This window comes from Eptesicus fuscus, chromosome 8 (assembly GCF_027574615.1).
Source record: "Eptesicus fuscus isolate TK198812 chromosome 8, DD_ASM_mEF_20220401, whole genome shotgun sequence".
Classification (NCBI taxonomy): Eukaryota; Metazoa; Chordata; class Mammalia; order Chiroptera; family Vespertilionidae; genus Eptesicus; species Eptesicus fuscus.
In genome coordinates this window covers 49830979-49850255 of record NC_072480.1, presented here as the reverse complement: position 1 = coordinate 49850255, position 19277 = coordinate 49830979, and the positions used below count along the sequence as shown (strand labels likewise).

At 36.3% G+C, this 19277-nt stretch overlaps 1 non-coding gene across 1 annotated transcript; it reads right to left on the bottom strand.

Moving 5' to 3' along the window:
- Positions 1-13500: 13500 nt before the first annotated feature.
- Positions 13501-13631, bottom strand: LOC114232450 (small nucleolar RNA SNORA38). Its single transcript, XR_003618497.2, has one exon. It is a non-coding gene; the product is annotated as a small nucleolar RNA SNORA38 (small nucleolar RNA).
- Between the last annotated feature and the right edge of the window lie 5646 nt (positions 13632-19277).

Here is a 19277-nt window from a genome sequence, read left to right as displayed (position 1 = left end):
CTTGTACAATATGCAACCTTTAAACTAAAAGACTTAGATATGATGTAGAGTCAGAATATACTCATTTTATTAAATATCATAATTTAAGATGTAGCCCACCAATGGAGAGATAACCTGACAGTCTAGATATGGGCAAGACTAAGAAGTTGATGCCCACTATTAGTGACAATTGAGTTATTTCCTGGAAGTTTCACTAACTTATTTTGGAAGAGATGAAAATTTCCATTATCAGTGGTTGACATAATTATCCACCTTTAAGACTTAGCAATATCAATCGAAAAGCTATTATACCTAGAAGTAAGATTCACTCAAGTGCCCACTTATCAATATTTATATGTTATTCATCCTATATGTGTCAGTTTAAATATCATTCTTCAGTGGAATTATAAATAAGCTCTTTCATCATTTTCACATCTTCTACTTTTCATTCAACGTTGTATCGACATGGTAATATTGCAAGTATGCAATAATTTTATAAAATTTATAAATTTAATAATTCAAGCAAAATACTAAAGGAATTTTTAAAATTTGACTTAAGTATTTCTAAAATTCACTTGGAAGAATAAAGCAGTAGAAATAATTAAAAATATTTCTGTAAAGCAAAATGAGAAGTGAATAATTATACTAAAATGAGTTAAATATATCCCCACTTCAACTACTTAAAATAGTGTGTTGCTGACTCAAGAATAGAAATAAGTATCTCATAACAAAATAATTGTTTATGTGAGTGAGCAAATAAATGAAAAAAGAACACTGGCTTTGGATTTCAAAAATGACTGTGGAAAGCAGTATGGAGTTACCTCAAAAAATTCAAAATGGAACTGCCTTATGACCCAGCAATTTCACTTTTTGGAATTTATCTGAAGAAACCTAAAACACTAATTTGAAAGAATATATGCACCCCCTAGGTTCATTCCGGTGTTATTTATAGTAGCCAACATTTGGACACAGCATAAATGCCCATCAGTACACAAGTAGATAAAAAAAAAAAAAAAAAAGCTGCAGTACATTTGCACATTGGAATTCTATTTGGATGTAAAATAGAAAAATTTACCCTTTGCTAGAGTTGTTTTTCTTTAACAACATCATACATGATTTCCCATGTCTGTTAATTAAAAACAAAATAATTTTAAATGAGGTGTCAAATTGAAAACACAATATAGTTTTTCACTTATCTGAAAATCCAGATTGATATTAAACCCACTTAAGTCAGTCTCTGTTTTATTTCCCTCCCTCAACTTCTCACTATTTTGTGTCTTTTGACCAGTTATTATTATCAAATTAGAGGCCTGGTGCACAAAATTTGTGCACAGGTAGGGCCCCTAGGCCTGGCCAGCAATCAGGGCCAATTGGGCCCTTCCAGTTGCTGGCCAGGGCCTTCCTTCCAGCTGCAGGCCCAGGCTTTCCTTCATTCCACGCTGCCCTCTGGGGGTCAACACACGTCATAGCGAAAGATCAATCTCCTGGTCAAACTACCGCAGGGACAATTAATTTGCATATTAGGCTTTTACATATATAGATTACCTACAATAGTAGTATGAGTTATCACTGGTGTGTAGGCAGGCAATGGTAATTTGAAGGCAAGGGAGGGTGAAAAGTCAGGGCAGAGAGTCAATTTTTCTCCATATTTTACACACACACACACACACACACACACACACTCACCATGACAATCCAGCCACTAGCTACTATCCAAGTCAAAACCTCTGTCACTACTCATCTAAAACATACACATACATCTGTAAAAGCAGTTCTTCTCCCCAAAATTTCAAACCATTTTCTACACATTTTTCCCTTCAATATTCATAGTACATTAATCTTGAGGGGAAAAAATGCTAGTAGTTTATGCATTTTCAGAATCTTGGCCAAAAAAAATTTTTTGTCATATCTGAAGTGGGTTTTTGAAAATATACTTCCTAGGGGATCACAGAGCTCTTTCAACTTATTTCTTCCCAACAGATGAATAGGACCTTAAAGATTATTTTAAGTCAGGGTGATATAATTTTTACAGGCTTGACGATGTTTTGAAAACCAAAACCTCTTAAAAACGTAATGTACTTCCCAAGACAGCCTTTAAGTAGCCCCACCTTTATATGCCATTGGAAGGACATACCATCCACCTTTTTTTTGCCTTATTTTCTAATATTAAACTTTTGTATAATTTTTTTTTTCTGATGCACCTTTGCACACTCCCCTTTAGTAAGAAAGAAATATGGTAAATCATGTAATAGCTCTCAAAGCCTTTTAATTGGAAATAAATGCCAGAATTAACAAATGCCATTTTTGATCACATTTAATTGGAAAAAGCAAGTCCCATGGCCACACCTAAATACAAACATGATAGAAACATTGCATTTTTATTATGTGCCTGAAAATTAGATAGGCAGAAGTAGCAATGATAACAACATACAGTGGAAACTAGCATTAAACTGAGCTATTAAAGGTGAAATGATTGTAATTGATCTTGGCACTTAGCATACTCAATATACATGTTATTTGTAGAATGCTATATTTCTTTAATTTTCTATTTTATTAGTCTTTTTAAGAAACCATCTTTTTTTTGTTTTGTTTTGGCTTTGATTCTCTATATTTTACTTAAACCTTTACTTTTTCTCCCTAGCTTTATTGAGTTATGATAAACAAATAAAACACATATTTTTAAGTTGTACAATTTGATTATTTAATATACATACTTGTATACATTGTGAGATAATTTCCACAACCAAGTTAATTGGCATATCCATTATCCCACACAGTTACCTTTTTAATGTGGTAAGATCACATAAGATATATGTTCTTAGAAAATTTCAGTTACATCATACAATATTATTAACAACTAGAGACCCAGTGCCTGAAAATTCATGCACTGGAGGGGAGGGTCCCTCAGCCCGGCCTGCCTCCTCTCACAGTACAGGAGCCCTCAGAGTCAGGAGGCAGCCCAGTGATTAAGGGAAGGTGATGCTCCCATCACACCTCTGCTGCTGCCACTGCCTGCAGCACAAGCCCCAGCCAGCCCTGGTTACCTGAGCCTTGGGCAGCTGGGCAGCCACCATCCGAGGCTTGCCTTCACCTGGGGCCAGCCCTGAGCGGCTGGGGGCTGAGGGCAGGTCCGGTCGCATCATGCATCTGCTGCCCACCCCTCCAGGGGGGCTGAAAGGACTGGGGGACTTTGACAGGGATTAGAGGATTGGGCACCACCATCTTTGTGATGGTGTGATGATCAATTTTCATATTCCCTCTTTATTAGATAGGACTAGAGGCCCGATGCTTGAAATTTGTGCAAGAGTAGGCCTTCCTTCCCCAAGCTTCCAGCACAGGCTTTCCTCCAGCACCCGGGACCCAGCTTCCTTCCTCTGGCTGTCGGCAGGCACTGGGACTCAGGGTAGCTTCCCCCGGGCTGCTCACAGGCACCTGGGACCCAGGCTGGGTTCCCCCAGGCCACCCGCAGGCACCCGGGACTGGGACTGGCTTCCTCCCCCAGCCCCAACTTCATCAGGAAGGACATCCGGAATGACATCCAGTCTAATTAGCATATTACCCTTTTATTATTATAGATAGTCACATTGTTGTACATTAGATTACCAGAACTTATTTTGCATAATGGTAACTTTATACCTCTTGAACAACAGCTCCCATTTCCCCCTCCTGCAGTCTCAGACAGCCCCCTTTTTAATCTCTGCTTCTATGAGTTTGACTATTTGAGATTCCATATATGTTGGATCATGCAGTATTTGTCTTTGTGCATCTGGCTCATTACACTTAGCCCAATTTCACTTCCAGTTTCATTCATATTGTTGCAAAACACTTTAAAAAAATAAGTTTTGAGATATAATTGACAAAGAAAGGATTGGTTTTAGGTGTGAAACATAATGAGTGTAGATATCTCCTTGAGGTCTTGATTTCATTTATTTTGGATATATATCCAGAAGTGGGCTTGCTGGATCACCAGGTATTACTATTTTTAACTTTTTGAGGAACCCCTATAGTTCTCCATAACACCTATGCCAATTTATATTTTCATCAACAGAGTACAGAGTTCCCTTTTCTTTACATCCTCACCATCATTTATCTTTTGTCTTTTTGATAATAGCCATTCTAATAGATGTGAGGTGATATCTCATTGTGATTGTGATTTGAATTTCCTGATCTTTAGTGAAGTTGGACATCTTTTCAAGATGTTCAAGATGTTCATGTTTCTTTGTTTATTTTCTGTCTGGGTGATCTATCCATTATTGTAAGTGAGGTATTAAAATCCCCTACTATTACTGTATTGCTGTCAATTTCTGCCTTAGTTCTATCAACATTTGTTTTATGTATTTAGGTGCTCTTATGTTGTGAGTGTATCTATAATAATAAAAGTATAATATGCTAATTAGACTAGATGTCCTTCCAGACAAAGTTGGGGCTGTGAGGAAAGCCTGGGTCCCGGATGCCAGAGGGAAGCCAGTGCTGGCAGCAGGGGGAAGGAAGGCCTACTCTTGAACGAATTTCATGCATCGGGCCTCTAGTCCTATCTAATAAAGAGTGAATATGCTAATTGACCATCACACTTTCACAAAGATGGTGGCGCCCACAGCCAATAAGGAGGGAATATGCTAATTTGACTGCCACACCCTCAAAAATGGCAGTGACCACAGCCACAAGATGGCGGCGCCCAGTGCCCTCAGCCCCGCTGGGGCGGCAGGTGCGCAGCACAGCCGGGCCCACCCTGTGCACCTGCCTCCAGAGTTCCCCAGTCCCCTCAACCCCCCAGCCACCCAGGGCCGGCCCGAGGCGCAGGCAAGCCTCATATGGCGGCTGCCCAGCCTCCCAGGCTGACTGAGGCTCAGGTAACCAGGGCCAGCCGAAGCTTGCACTGCTGGCAGTGGCAGCAGCAGAGGTGTGATGGAGGCGTCGCCTTTCCCTGATCGCCGGGTTGCCTCCTGCCCCTAAGGGCTCCCGGACTGTGAGAGGGGGCAGGCTGGGCTGTGGGACCCCCCTCCAGTGCATGAATTTTCATGCACCAGGCCTCTAGTATATTTATAATTGTTATATCTTCCTGTTGAATTGATTCTTTATCATTCATTATATAATACCTTCTTTGTCTCCAGAGACAGTTTAAAACATATAGTCCATTTAGCTTCATGTAAATACAGCTGTCCCATGATAGCTTTTCAAAGAGTCACTAAGTAGCTAATGGGAACTTAAACTTTAAGCCAGTGGTCTATGCTTAAAGCTTCAAAGTACTAGTAGTTATTTTGCTTGGGTTGAAATACTATTACTATAGCTAGTACACATTTTCTGACTTCTCATATCACCATCAAATTGTGTAGTCATATTGTGAGGGCAGCTGATTTACATTCTCCTATTCTTTACCAGTTCTGATTCTTGCTCTATCTTTAGTGAAGGATATTAAGTGAAGAATGGTGTTTGTTTTTAAGAACTTACAATTATTAATTAGGTCCATACATGGATTAATAGCTTTGTCTTTACTTATGAAACAGTAGGTGACTTGAGAATGTTCAGAGAGATTGAGATTATAAATTTGAAGATAATTTCAGGCAAGCACTATAAGTTCTCTTCCTCACCAACTTGATTTGGGTTAAAACCAACTTAGGAGGTGTTTTGTAATGAAATTAATTATGTTGACCAGGAGATTTTGATTATATTTGACAAGGGATACCATCAAATATTTAATGACTAGATTTCTAAATGAGAAACTTGAAATTTAAAAATAACATCATTAGAGATAATTATGAAACTAGTAGTAAGTTTAAAATATGTCATATGTATAAAATGAAAAAAACATGTATTTTTTTCTCACTATGTATCAAGTTTCATATATTTTTGTTTAAAATCTTGTATCTTAATAAGTATTCTTATCTTTCTGTTTTATTAGGTAAGTTTTTAAATGCCATATTGCTTTGAATTTTCTCTCAAACATCAAACAGCACCTGAATAAATAAAACCTTATCTTTAAAAGAGCATACTATTTCTAATGAGGATATAAATTTGAGACTTGAAATATCATGAGCTATCCAATATTTTGTTTACAAGTTCTGACATAGAAAGAGAGATGAAGAAATAGTACTGATATAAATAAATATAAAGAAGAGAGAGAGAGGAAGTGAGAGAGCCCTCCAAAATACTAACAACTAAAAATATATAGATATTTGATTTTTTAAAAATTAAGAATATTTAGGTCTGATAATTTTTAGCACTTAGACTATGTTTATTTTCTACTTAGGGTTCATTTTATTTATAAACAATATGTTCATGTTTCTCTTTAATCAATCATTACAAAGTGCAGATAATGTGAGCTATATCAAGAAAAGGATAAGAATCCCTTTGGTGGACCAAGAATTATTTCAAATCTCTCTATCCCAAAAAGTGATCACTTAATATATAGTTTGTATACTTGTTGAACAATCTGGAAATTATATGTTTATAATGTCTACTTTATAGCATATATTTGTAGTATTTAAGCATGTACTAAAATGCAGATTAAAAATTAACATTGAAATATTAGTTCAAATATATTCTAAACCTAAATGTCATTGAAGTAATAATGAAAAGCCTCATAGAGTTACATTTTACCATATACCTTTTTTTAACATTTTGTATATATCATTTATAATAAACAGAAAGAGAAATCATAAAATTAGTTTAGGAGTCAGCAAACTCCAGTCTGCAGGCCAAACCCAGTCCATTGTTTGTTTAATATTCTACCTATGAACTTAGAAGGTGGTTTACACTTTTAAATGTTATTGAAAAAAATAAAAGAAAGAACCATAACTCCCTACTACCTAAAGTGTGAGCTGTATATACCTACTTTCCCATAGCGAGTACAACCTGGAAATGGGGGAAAAGCATTACTTCACAGTGGAGAAAGCTGACAAACACTATGGCAGTTTGGTGATCAAGGTCAACATTAACAACATAAATCATGTTGACAGTGTGTATCCTTGATATGGTGTGATGAAAATGGTCCCCTACCTCTGTGATCTTCTATCCTCAAACCCATAACCCTAGTCTAATAATGAGAAAAATATTAGGTAAAATTCACCAGCAGAGCATACTTCAAAATATCTAAAAACTTGTAAAGTCATGAAAAACTATGATTGAGAAATTGTCTTGGGAACAAGCATGTCAAACTCAAAAGCTAACAGACCAAATAAATGAAACATGTGGCCAATAGGCTGCGAGTTTGACATGCTTGTGAGGAACCTAATAAGACATGACAGGTAAATATGATGTGGAATCCTGAGTGGGATATGGAAAAGAAAAAGGACATTAGGGAATGATTAAGATCATGTAAATTAACCATGAACTTTAGGTAATGATAATGTGCCAGTATTGGTTCATTGATTATAACAAATGTACCATAATGACTTAAGCTGTTAAGAATAGGGAAAATTGTGCTGAAGGAACAAGGGAACTCTTTACTATCTGCTCAATTTTTCTGTCAATGGAAAACAATTCTAAAAAATGAAAGTGATAATAACAGTAGAAGAAGATGTACTATAGAATTGTGTACCTAAAACCCATATAATTGTATTAACTAATTTTACCCTAATAAATTTAATTAAAATAATAAAAATAAAGTATTTATTTTAGTTTAGTGTGTGGTAAGCCAGATTTCAAACTGCTAAAAGGACAACTTCTTAACTCTGTGGCTTTAAGATGTACTCTTTTTAGGAACTTTATTTTCACCATGTTTTTGGACATAGATAACAACATTTACTACATAAGAATGCTGTGATGAATAAATTAATGTGGGTACATAACCTCAAGGGTGTCTAAGACACAGCAAAAATCAAACTTGTTAATTTTAATAGATTGTAAGGATAATTACTCATATTTTTATAAAATCTTCAATCTAGTTAATATACTTAATCTTATAATAGATGGGTAATATTTGTTGAAATAACTTTAATTGAGCAATGCTTTGGCAGAAATAGTATTATATGCGATCTCATATTTTTGTGTATAAGAAGTTAATGCTGTACTAACTTCTGTGTTTAAAGAACTGTAAATTGTAAATACATTCTTTAGAACATGGAATAATGTTATTCACATATCATTTGGTTTGCTGACATTTATTTCCAAAAGAGCATTCGGATTTGCCTATTTCATTTTAGATTTTATGAAATAGCTATAGAACTGGAAAAAGAAAGCTTTCTAGCTGTCATTCAAACCTCCCTCAAAAATTAATTTAGGAATCATGGTATGTCTGAGAATTTTTTTTCTTTAATAGATTTGCATATGTATTTTAAATAAAAGTATTTGACATGGCAAAAAAAATCTCAAAATGTTACAGATTTTCTCCTAAAATGTAACAAAAGTGTGTTGTTTTTTTTTAAGTCAGCAATCTTTCTAATACTAGTATAACCTGTTTTTAAATAGTTTCTGTTTTAAAGTTACATTTCTTAACTTTTGTATTACCTTCTCAGGAATGTAATGCAACATGATATTTAATGTATTACTTTTTTCTTTAATAAACTGAAATTATACCCCCTACATTAAAGGTAGTTTGAAAACCTAAATAAATAAATACAATTTTTATATTATACTGTTTACATATTATTATTATTATTTAAAGGCATTAATAATCATTATAGTTATATTATACAGTTATTTATGGATTTGATAATTAAAAATAAGTAGTTGTTTTTCTTTAATCATATTCTTGAATTGAATTATATTAAAATATAGTAATAGATTTCTATAGCACACTATATTCTGTTACCCATTAGCCTTTTATACTTTGAGAGAGAAAAAACTTATATATATGTAATTGAAGTAATTTTGTGGAAATAAAATAATTTGATTTATCTTAATAATTCTAAAAAACATAAAATAACCACTCTATTGAGTTTTGTGTTTGGGCATTTATTAAAAAGTTAATTTTTAATATCTTATTAAGAACAGTTAAAAGTGTATAAAATATAGAGAAATATATTGTGCTGTTTCTTTTTAAATTTAATCAAGAAAATAAAACAGAAAATGCGGTGCATCATTAATTATGCAGTCTGGTCTTCTATATTATGCGTATTTACCCAAACCAAAGGAAAGAAGGCAAAGGGGTTAAAATGCTTTACTGAAAGAGTCCTGAGACCTGGGATATAGATGAATTTTTTACCACCTTGTCATTATACCTCCTCATATTTCCTAAAGCAACCAGTATATTTAAAGACCTATATGTCATTGGCCATTCAAATCCATATTAAAACTTTAAAAAATTATTTACACAAGTTATGCCACTCATTTATGGCAAAACACAAGTAGAAAATCCAGAACCCACAACCAAGATGCCATTCAGTAAGTGAATGGATAAATGAACCATTGTACATTCCAATAATGAAATTCATGCCAAAAAGAAATGAGTTATAAAGTCATGTAAAGACATGGAGAAACTTAAATGCACATTACTAAGTGATATAAGCTACTCTAAAAATCTTCCTTTCTATATACACGCATGACATTCTGGAAAAGGCAAAACTATGCAAACAGTAAAAGATGGGTGGCTGATAGAGGAAGGGGGATGAATTTGAAGAGCACAGAGGATGTTCACATTTGTAAAAATAGTTAGTATGATGCCAAATGACGCATTTATATCATTATGCCTTTGTCGAAACTCATAGAATTTACACTTCCAAGAGGGAACTCTAATGTAAACTATGGACTTGGGTGATAATGATGAGTCAATCCAGGTCCATCAATTGTAACACATGTATGACTGTGGTGGGGGATATGGGTAATGGGGGAGGCTCTGCATGTGTAGAAGGAGGGGGTACATAGAATATTCCCTGTACATTCCCCTCAATTTTCCCATGAACTTAAAACTGTCCTAAAAAATAAACTCTTAAAAAATTCAAGGACTCCTGGATAATTTTGAACCTTAGTGTAACACCTAAATTTCAACAGAAGTTAATTCTTGTTTTAAAAACGAATTCAAAAGTCATTCATAAGAATAGTTAATTAACACTTTAGGAACACCTTTTTGTCCAGTACAATTAATTTTTCTAGCATATTCACTTGTTTCAACTAGCCAATTTAAATTTGCCTGAAAACTTGACAACTATTTTACTGTCAAACTTATTACTCTAACAACAATCTTATTTTACCCTGTAAATATTAGTGGAAAGGATTATTTGCCTTCTTGAGTAGGTCCTGAGTATTCCTGGTGGTAGGCTGGATTTAGATATCATAAACCCACTTCCCCACACCATGGGTACAAGACAACTCAAATAATTCTTGTTGGAGTGAGAGGGCAGCTGTTGTCGGCCAAGTCTCTGTCAGTCACCTGGGTCTTGATCTGAGCTGGGCATGGGAAGCATGAAGCAGCCATGGGGGCAGGAGACCTCCCTCAGAAGGGGCTAGGGTTCAGGCCCCTGCAATGTTGGGGGGGTGAGGTTCTGTGCCCCACCTCTGTTGACCCCCAAGTTCTCTCCTGATGGCCCCACTGCTACTGTGCCTGTCTTAGGTTGTTCCTTCCCTGAGGAATCTTACCCGTCTCTGGCTAACCAGCCATCCTCTGGGGCCAAGCAGGGTGACGTGAGATTCAGTTTAGTCTCCTTGGTAGCCTATGCCCCTGTGGCCTCCATGCCCAGCACCTGCCTTGGGATCCCCTTGCCTGCTGGCAGGGCCCCAGCACTGATCACATATCTTTTGGAACCCAGGTTTCTTCTCCAGGGAGGGCTCAGTTTGCCCCACTGGGAGAGAGACAGATCCATGGCACCAGTCATCACGAGACTTCAACCTCGACATGAACAGAGAGCTCATGCAACAGCTGTGAGCAATTGAATTATGAGAAGAGGGTCCCTCTTGGCCTAAAGGGTAAGAGGGACCAATATAGAATGCTCAGGTGCCTTTCCAGGAGGCCCTCTACACAATGAAAGGGATTAAATCCTTACATGTCCTTTTTAAATTGTTGCCAGACATTCAAAGAATCAGTTTGTAAGTTTGCTTGGGGTAATTGTATATTATGCTGTTGTAATTCTAAAATATCAAGAGATGTGTTACGTTTGTCTCCAAGCACCAAACAGATGATTTTTAAAAAATTTTTTATTTATTTATTTATTATTTATTTATTTATTTATTTTTTATTTTTCTTTATCCCCAAGGGTGCGAGGAACTATTATAAGTACTGGGGGTGATCCAAATCTGGGAAAAAATTTTATTGGTAGTTCATCTCATGATAAAATTGCACACCATTTAATGAACCTAAAACAGTAATATTATAGTGCAAAAAATTAAAATTTAAAAACCATCAAGACTACATTATAAAATTTTCAAAGCCTCCTAATATTTAAATCAAGACAGGGGGGGATAGTAGAAGAATATCATGTAAGGAAAAATAACCTGTAAGTAAATTACATCTAGAAAATTAATACTTTATAAAATTAATTGTAAGGCTATAAGCAAGACACCCATGAAAAACACACAAGGTGTCAAAACAAGCCAGAGGAAAATCATTTGGGCAAAAAATGAAATAGGATCCCAAGTCAAATTTATAGAAAATATTCCTTTATTAACTTTTGGTCGAGAATATGATTGTATATTTTCAGAAAACAACTCCGAGACCATGTGGATTCCAGCAACAGAGAGGAATCGACAGGACTACTCCAGCCATGAAGACAGAAGAGAAGCAGTCCAGAGATGGAAAACGCCGACGTCACCTTGCCATACTAGCAGTTAGCAGCTGTGCATCATTGCAGGTTGCCCAGGACCAAACCAGAGAGAGTCGGACCTGCATTACCACCATTTGTCCACCATCCAGAACTGAAATGTCAGTGCTGACATGTACACATAAGGAACTGTTTGACATTGAAATTGGGTCTCAAAAGAACTGTTGGCCTAGAAAGAAACTCACTACAGACTGATTCATTTGCCTGTCAGCATAATCATTATTGCTTTTCTCATTTTCGGTTCTTATAAGTGTATTTCTAATAGCACATGATCTCACTCATCTAGGGGAAATAATGAATAACATAGACTGATGAACAAGAACAGACCCAGAAACAAGGAGGCATGGATCAGACTGTTGGGCCTCAGAGGGAGGGTTGGGGAGGGTGGGGGTAAAGAGGAGAGATCAACCAAAGTACTTGTGAGCATGCATATGAGCCTAACCAGCGGTTAAGGACAACAGGGGAGTGGGGGCATGCATGGGGAGGAGTGTGGGATGGGAATGAGGGGATGAGGACAAATATGTGATACCTTAATCAATAAAGAAATTTAAAAAAAGAAAAAGAAAAAAAAAAGAATAGTTAAAAGTCCCCCCACCCCAATATCTATGCCATGTAGAGGAAAATAATGATGAGTAAGTGAGAATTTAATTCTTTGTATTACTAATTTAATTGTTTGTACTACTAATCATTCATTCCAAATAAATTGAGAGTTTATGTATAGCTGACATTACTATAGATAGTAGGTAAACAATAGTAAATAAAAACAACCTGCCCTCAATTATTTCAAATACATAGAGAAATGTACAATTAAAAGTCAATTTATTAAAACAAATTTAAATGAAAGAAAGTAGATAGGCTAAAAATGCAAAAGAAAGAGAGAAAATTCTTAGGACGATATTTTAAAAAGCAATATGAATTTTCTATGTTAATTTTCCATAACGAGGCAGTAGAATTCCAGTGACAGTGACCCAAATTTATATTTGCAGGTAGCTGATAGAGCCTGGGGAATTTAGTAAACTTCCTTGATAGACTCTGACATTTTAACCTTAGCCTATTACCTAAGGAGAGTATTAGTAGACCTTGGCCATCCTGAATGTTGGGGTGGCCTGATAATACGCATACTGATTTTAGGATAGTGACTGAAAGTTCTTATTTTTATATGTTAGAAAAACTTGGATGTAAAAGATGTTATAATCTGTGACTATAAAATACTTTGTATAGTTAGAAATTAAACAAGTGATGGACTTACAGAAATAAACTCTGTAGGCTTTCCTGTGACTTCCTGAGCCCTTTTCTCATGCTGTTCCCAATTCGAATGCACTGCCATTCTGCAACATCATGCTTTTGTTACTTCATTGTCCAGTAGTCCCCACACTGATCATGAGGTATGGGTCTCTGATTTGTTCTCATTGGTTTGTTGCCAGGTAGCCCTGTCAAGCACTGTCCTTGAGGCCTGTTGCAGTGATTACCACAGATGTCACTTTCTAGTGCCAAGTATTATATTTGTGCTTGTATGTGTGTGTTTTGCAATGCAATGATTACTTTATAAACTATATAAAGAAACATATTTTAATCACAGGTAAAAATTAGTCTGTTCTATAAATGCCCCACACTCTTGTACCTGGAATACAAATAAGGCATTATTTAAATAATGAGATCATAGAAAAAATATTTTATCACTTACAGATCTCTTATTTTCTCCACCTTTCTCATTTATCTTAATCTCACTTCCATAATTTAGGTAAAGTACTGGTATTTTAGCATTTTCACTCTTTATTCCTACTTTTTTTTTTTTCTTTCTTTCTTTTTTTTTCTTCTTCTTCTTTTTCTTCTATGTGGGATGGTTGATCTTGAGCCTGCAGGGAGCAAGCTGGCTCCAGACTTCTCCAAGTCCACATTTCTTTGCCTCCAATTCTTACGTGTCCAAAGACAGGGAACCACAGACACGCCTTTGTATGAGGGTTATTCCTACTTTTTACCAAAAGGGGAATATATCTTACTTTAGATTCCTTATCTCTTAAGTTCAAAATAAGAAACTGTTTGCTAATAAGCAGATTTATTTATTACTGCTTATGTCAAAGTGGAATCATTGTCAAATGGGTCAGACCATGATGCTATCAATCAATTATCTGTGTAAACGGTTTCTTAATCATAACAATCTATATATATAAAAGCCTAATATGCAAAGTGTCTCCTCGGGAGTTCGACTGGGAGACCAGGAGTTCAATCGCTCGCTGGGACATGTGTTGACCACCAGGGGACAGTACAGAATGAAGGAAGGCCATGGCTAGCAGCTGATAGCCATGGAAGGGAGGCCCCAGCTGGCAGCCAGAAGGCCCTGATCGGCCCTGATTGCCAGCCAGGCCTAGGGACCCTACCCATGCACGAATTTTGTGCACCAGGCCTCTAGTACAACATAAAAACATGTAGGCTTTGGGATAACTCATTTTTAAGTGATTATTAAAAATGACCTTTAGGGAAAAATGGAGGGGAAAGTTCTCAGAGAGAATTTTAATAGTTTATCATGTTTTACTAAAAAAATATATATAAATAATTTTGGGTAACTGAGTTTTGATAATAATTTTAATCTCTCTAAATAGCCACTTGGACAAATGGAATTTTAATACTCATTTACAAGGGAAAAGGTAACCAACCATTATCTGAGTTAAAGCACAAGCTTCCCGTGATACCCTCTAATCCAAATCTATGAAACTTTGATACACCAGGCAGGAGACTGAGTCATGTAGACTTCATGACAAGAAGGAATTATCCTGCATAAAATTTATATCAACAATAGCAGGCAGTTTATGGGGGGGGGTATAATTTAAATTGTTTTTTGAAAAGCATCAAAACTGATAAAAAAATATATATATAACTACACTGAAAGTTTGGTCTACTTAGTACATCAGATATGACTAATATCTGAGAAGAAAAAATTTTAATCTTATCATTCCATGCATTATTACCATTTTAATTTTAATAATTTGTTAAGATGTCATTATTGAAATGTGGCGTCGCACCTAATTTTAATGACTGAAGTTACTTCTTTCATGTAATTGTTTATAATATTTAACTTTATACTAATGCGTAGGCTAATTTTAAAACATGGTTATATTTACTTAGCAAAAGCAATAAAAAATGGACATATTTTTGAGACAGAAATTAATCTATCCTGAACCTTTTCTTCCTAATAGCCTCTACCAAACCTCACTGTGTGAATGCTAATATCTCTCTTCCCAATTCCATGGTTTTCCTCCAGCTCTATCAGTTGTAAAGTTGAGTGTCTCATTTCATAAATTACTCTAGTGACTGATTTTTTTTCTGATATTATGAAATGGGAATTCCATTTTGTAAAATCATCTGAATTTCCCCCAAATGAAAAATCTTTCAGACACATCTAAATTCCAGAATATTATGTAAGAAAATCATCCATGTCATGGACTAAAACCAAGGATGAAGAGAGTATGAAATCGCATTATACATTTCCAGATTAAAAACTTGAAGCAAGAATGAACAAGGCTATGAGGACTCTCAAGCAGCTAGCGTAGAAGCCAATGTGGGGTGGAACTGAGCCCTCTACCTAACCATGACATTAATGAGCCAGGCATTGGACTGACCAAAATTGGAGGTCCAACCTCCAGGCTCTGTCAGGCCTTTAAAGGACTTCAACCCTGCCAACACCACATTGCAGCCTCATGAGAGACGGAGGCAGAGACACACCTGAAATATATCTAAATTCCCTATCCAAGGGAAAAAAGTTTGCTGTTTTAAGCACTAAATTTTGCAAATAGTAAGAACTCAAAAAATGTTAATATTTTATTAGAATATAAAAACACCACAGTCAAAATTAATGCAAAGTGTAATTTCCTCAAAATTTAATTTCTCTAAATTTATTTGTTTTGTTTATTCATTCATACATTATGGAAATATCCATTTTTCAAGTCATATCAATGGGCACACTAGCATGCACATAATAAGCAGTTGATGACATTATGAATATATAATTTAATGTATCAATTAATCAATTTGAAATAGACTCATTCTCACTAATTCACTGTTATTCAGAATATGTTTACTACTTTGCATATCTTTTTGATCAGTGTAACTATGAGTTTTTCTAGTAACAATAATAAAAGATTTCAATCCAGTGATAGAACATCAGAGTACTGCAACTGAAATAATTAAATACATGTTATTGTTATTTATTGCTAATTTCAGTTATTATTAGTCATAATACCAGACGCACCATAGGAAAAGACATCATAGCCAAACTCCTGAAAACCCAATAAATGACAGCCAGAGTAAAGAAAATTACTAGCAGAAAACAAAGATAATAACATAAGCAAACTTCTAAAAGAAAGCACACAGCTACAAATGACTTTTTAAAAGTATCTGAAAGAAAAGAAAAAATCTTATTTATCTAGAAACCTACCTATCACAATCAACAATATTTTTCAGAAAAAAGTTTAAAAGAGACATTGTCAGAAAAGCAAATGTAAGAAAATAGAATTCTGGCATATCAGTAACATAAGAAAAGTTCAAGAAAGTACTCCAGACAGCAGTTTAACCTGAGACACTTGCATCTACCAGGCATAAGGAGTACTGAATATAATAATGAAGGAAGTAAATGTAAAATATTGTTTATTTTAATTTATCTGAAAATTAATTCTCTAAAGTATAAATGGAAAATGTACTATGGTGTTTATAATATATGCAAAATAACTAATTGACAATAATGCAAAAGATGATAGAGAGGAATTTAAAGTATATATGAAATAGTAGTATAATAAAAAGTTTGTAATTTATAAATTATTTAAAAGTTGAATATGATGACTAATAAATTATAAACTTAAATTTTTGCCCTGGCCAGGTAGCTCAGTTGGTTAGAGCATAGTCCTGATATGCCAAGATTGTGAGTTCGATCCCTGGTAAAGGCACATAGAAGAATCAACCAATAAATGCATAAATAAGCGGAACAACAAAAATTGGAAAATTGATGCCTCTCTGTCTTTCTCTCTCTCCTCCTCCCTCCCTCCTTCTACTCTCTAAAATCAATAATTAAAATTAAAAATGCCACAAGAGTATTATGCTGAGTGAAATAAGCCAGTCAGAGAAAGATAAGTATCATATGATCTCACTCATATGTGGAACTGAGATAGAAAAAAAAAATTAGGTAGATAGGGATAGGACCCTGGGAGGAAGAAGTAAAAACAGGAACCTAGCTGGTGGAGTTACTAATAAACCCCAACTGGGGTGGGAAGGAAGGGTGTGCGCAAGAGGCGTGACAGCCAGAGATAACATAAACATCCTTAAAATGCATGGATATTACTAAGATAGGCAGTGTGCAGATAACCTATCACAAGGCAGCGAGGCAAGCATATATGCTACAAAAGTGCATGCTCCCTTCTCTTCTCCCCTGGCACAGCACACAATGGATGCCTGAAGTTCCTGTTGTGGGGGAGCACATCCCTGCACCCATGTGGCTTATGGCCATGCGGGCCTCCACCCATGGACTAATGCATTTTAATTAGCTTTGATGCTGAACAATTCCTGACTGTAACGTGAAAAGAAAGCTGGAAACTGGGCTGCTCCTGGAACTCCAGCTGCAACTTTTCCAGGACTGGCTCCTCCCAATAGATTTTGGTTCCATTCATCGTTTTTTTCCATGACTTCATTCCTCAATTTTCATGAGACAAGAACTCAGACTCAAAACACCCACTTTTTTTTTTTTTTTTTTTTTTTGGTTTCTGCATCTATGAACAGAATAAACTGCTGAACAAAATAGATCCAGAGACATAGAAGTATGTAACAGACTGATCTCCCACAACTGCCATCCCTTGCAGGCCTGGACCCTCCCAACTGCCCTCCCCTGCTGGCCATCTTGTGGTGGCCATCTTGTGTCCACATGGGGGCAGGATCTTTGACCACATGGGGGCAGCTATCTTGTGTGTTGGAGTGTTGGTCAGTCTGCATATTGCTCTTTTATTAAGATAGGATAGAGGCCTGGTACAGGGGTGGGGGCCAGCTGGTTTGCCCTGAAGGGTGTCCCGGATCAGGGTGGGGGTTCCCTTGGGGCGTGGGGCGGCCTGAGCAAGGGGCCTGTGGTGGTTTGCAGGCTGGCCACGCCCCCTGGTGACCCAAGCGGAGGCCCTGGTATCTGGAATTTATTTACCTTCTACAATTGAAACTTTGTAGCCTGGAGTGGAGCCAAGTTTCTTGCTCGCTCCATTGCAGCAGCCATTTCTGTTGGAATTTATGTACCTTCTATAATTGAAACTTTATAGCCTGGAGTGAAGGCCTGAGCCAGCCAGGGCTGCAGAAGCTTGGCTTCCTCCATTGCCTGGGGCAACCCTAGTCTCCTGCTCTTCCAGCTCAGTGGCTGCTGCCATTTCTGTTGGAATTTATTTACCTTCTATAATTGAAACTTTGTACCCTGGAGTGGAGGCCTGGGCCCACCAGGGTGTGTGGAAAGCTTGGCTTCCTCCATTGCCAGGGAAACCCAAGCCTCCCTCCTGCTCTCTGTGGCTGCAGCCATCTTGGTTGGGGTTAATTTGCATACTCGGTCTGATTGGCTGGTGGGCGTGGCTTGTGGTATAGCGGAGTGATGGTTACTTTGCATATCACTCTTTTATTAGATAGAATTTGCATAGCCCATGACAATAGTGTAATTACAATAATCTGTAATTCTTTCAACAATAAAGATTTTTTAAAAAGCCACAAATTATTCATTATATATTTGTATATACAATACATACTAGAGGCCCAGTGCACGGATTCATGAACCTGTGGCGTTCCTCTGCCTGGCTTCCAGGGATTGGGCCGAAACCAGCTCTCCAATATTCCCTGAGGGGTCCTGGATTGCAAGAGGGTACAGGCCAGGCCAAGGGACCCCACTAGTGCACGATTGCAGCTGGGGAGAGACACAGGAGGGCTCCAGGGCATGTCCAGCCCGTCTCACGAAGTTCCAATTGGCCAGACCCCAGCAGCAAGCTAACCTACCGGTCGGAGCATCTTCCCCCTGATGGTCAGTGTGCTTCATAGTGACTGGTCAAACAGTCGGACGCTTAGCATATTAGGCTTTCATTATATAGGATATACGTGTGTGTGTGTGTGTGTGTGTGTGTGTGTGTGTGTGTGTTTAAGTATAACTAATTACTAATAATGGGAGTAAAGTAGAATCTTCAAAAAGTGCATGATGAGAGAAGAGGAACAAGGATGATGAAGAAAAGAAAATAATAGCCATACAATAGTTTTACATTGAGCCATATGAATAATCACAGTAAATGTAAATAATATAAATACTCTAAGCAAAGCTTGCCAAATTAGGAAACAAATGCTACTTATATGTTATTTGTGAAATAAATAGAAATATACACATAGGTTTTAAAAATCATTTGTAAGAATGAATTTAAAGTGTAAGAATTTTAAATATATGCACCTACATCAGAATTTCAAAAATACTAACATAACTGAATGGAAAAATATGTAAATCCACAAATATTTGGAACTTCAACATTACTCTTTTAGTGTTTTTTAAAACAAGGAGACAAAAAATCTCTAAAGATATAGGAAACCTAAAAAAAAAAAAAAAAGCATTATTAACCAGCT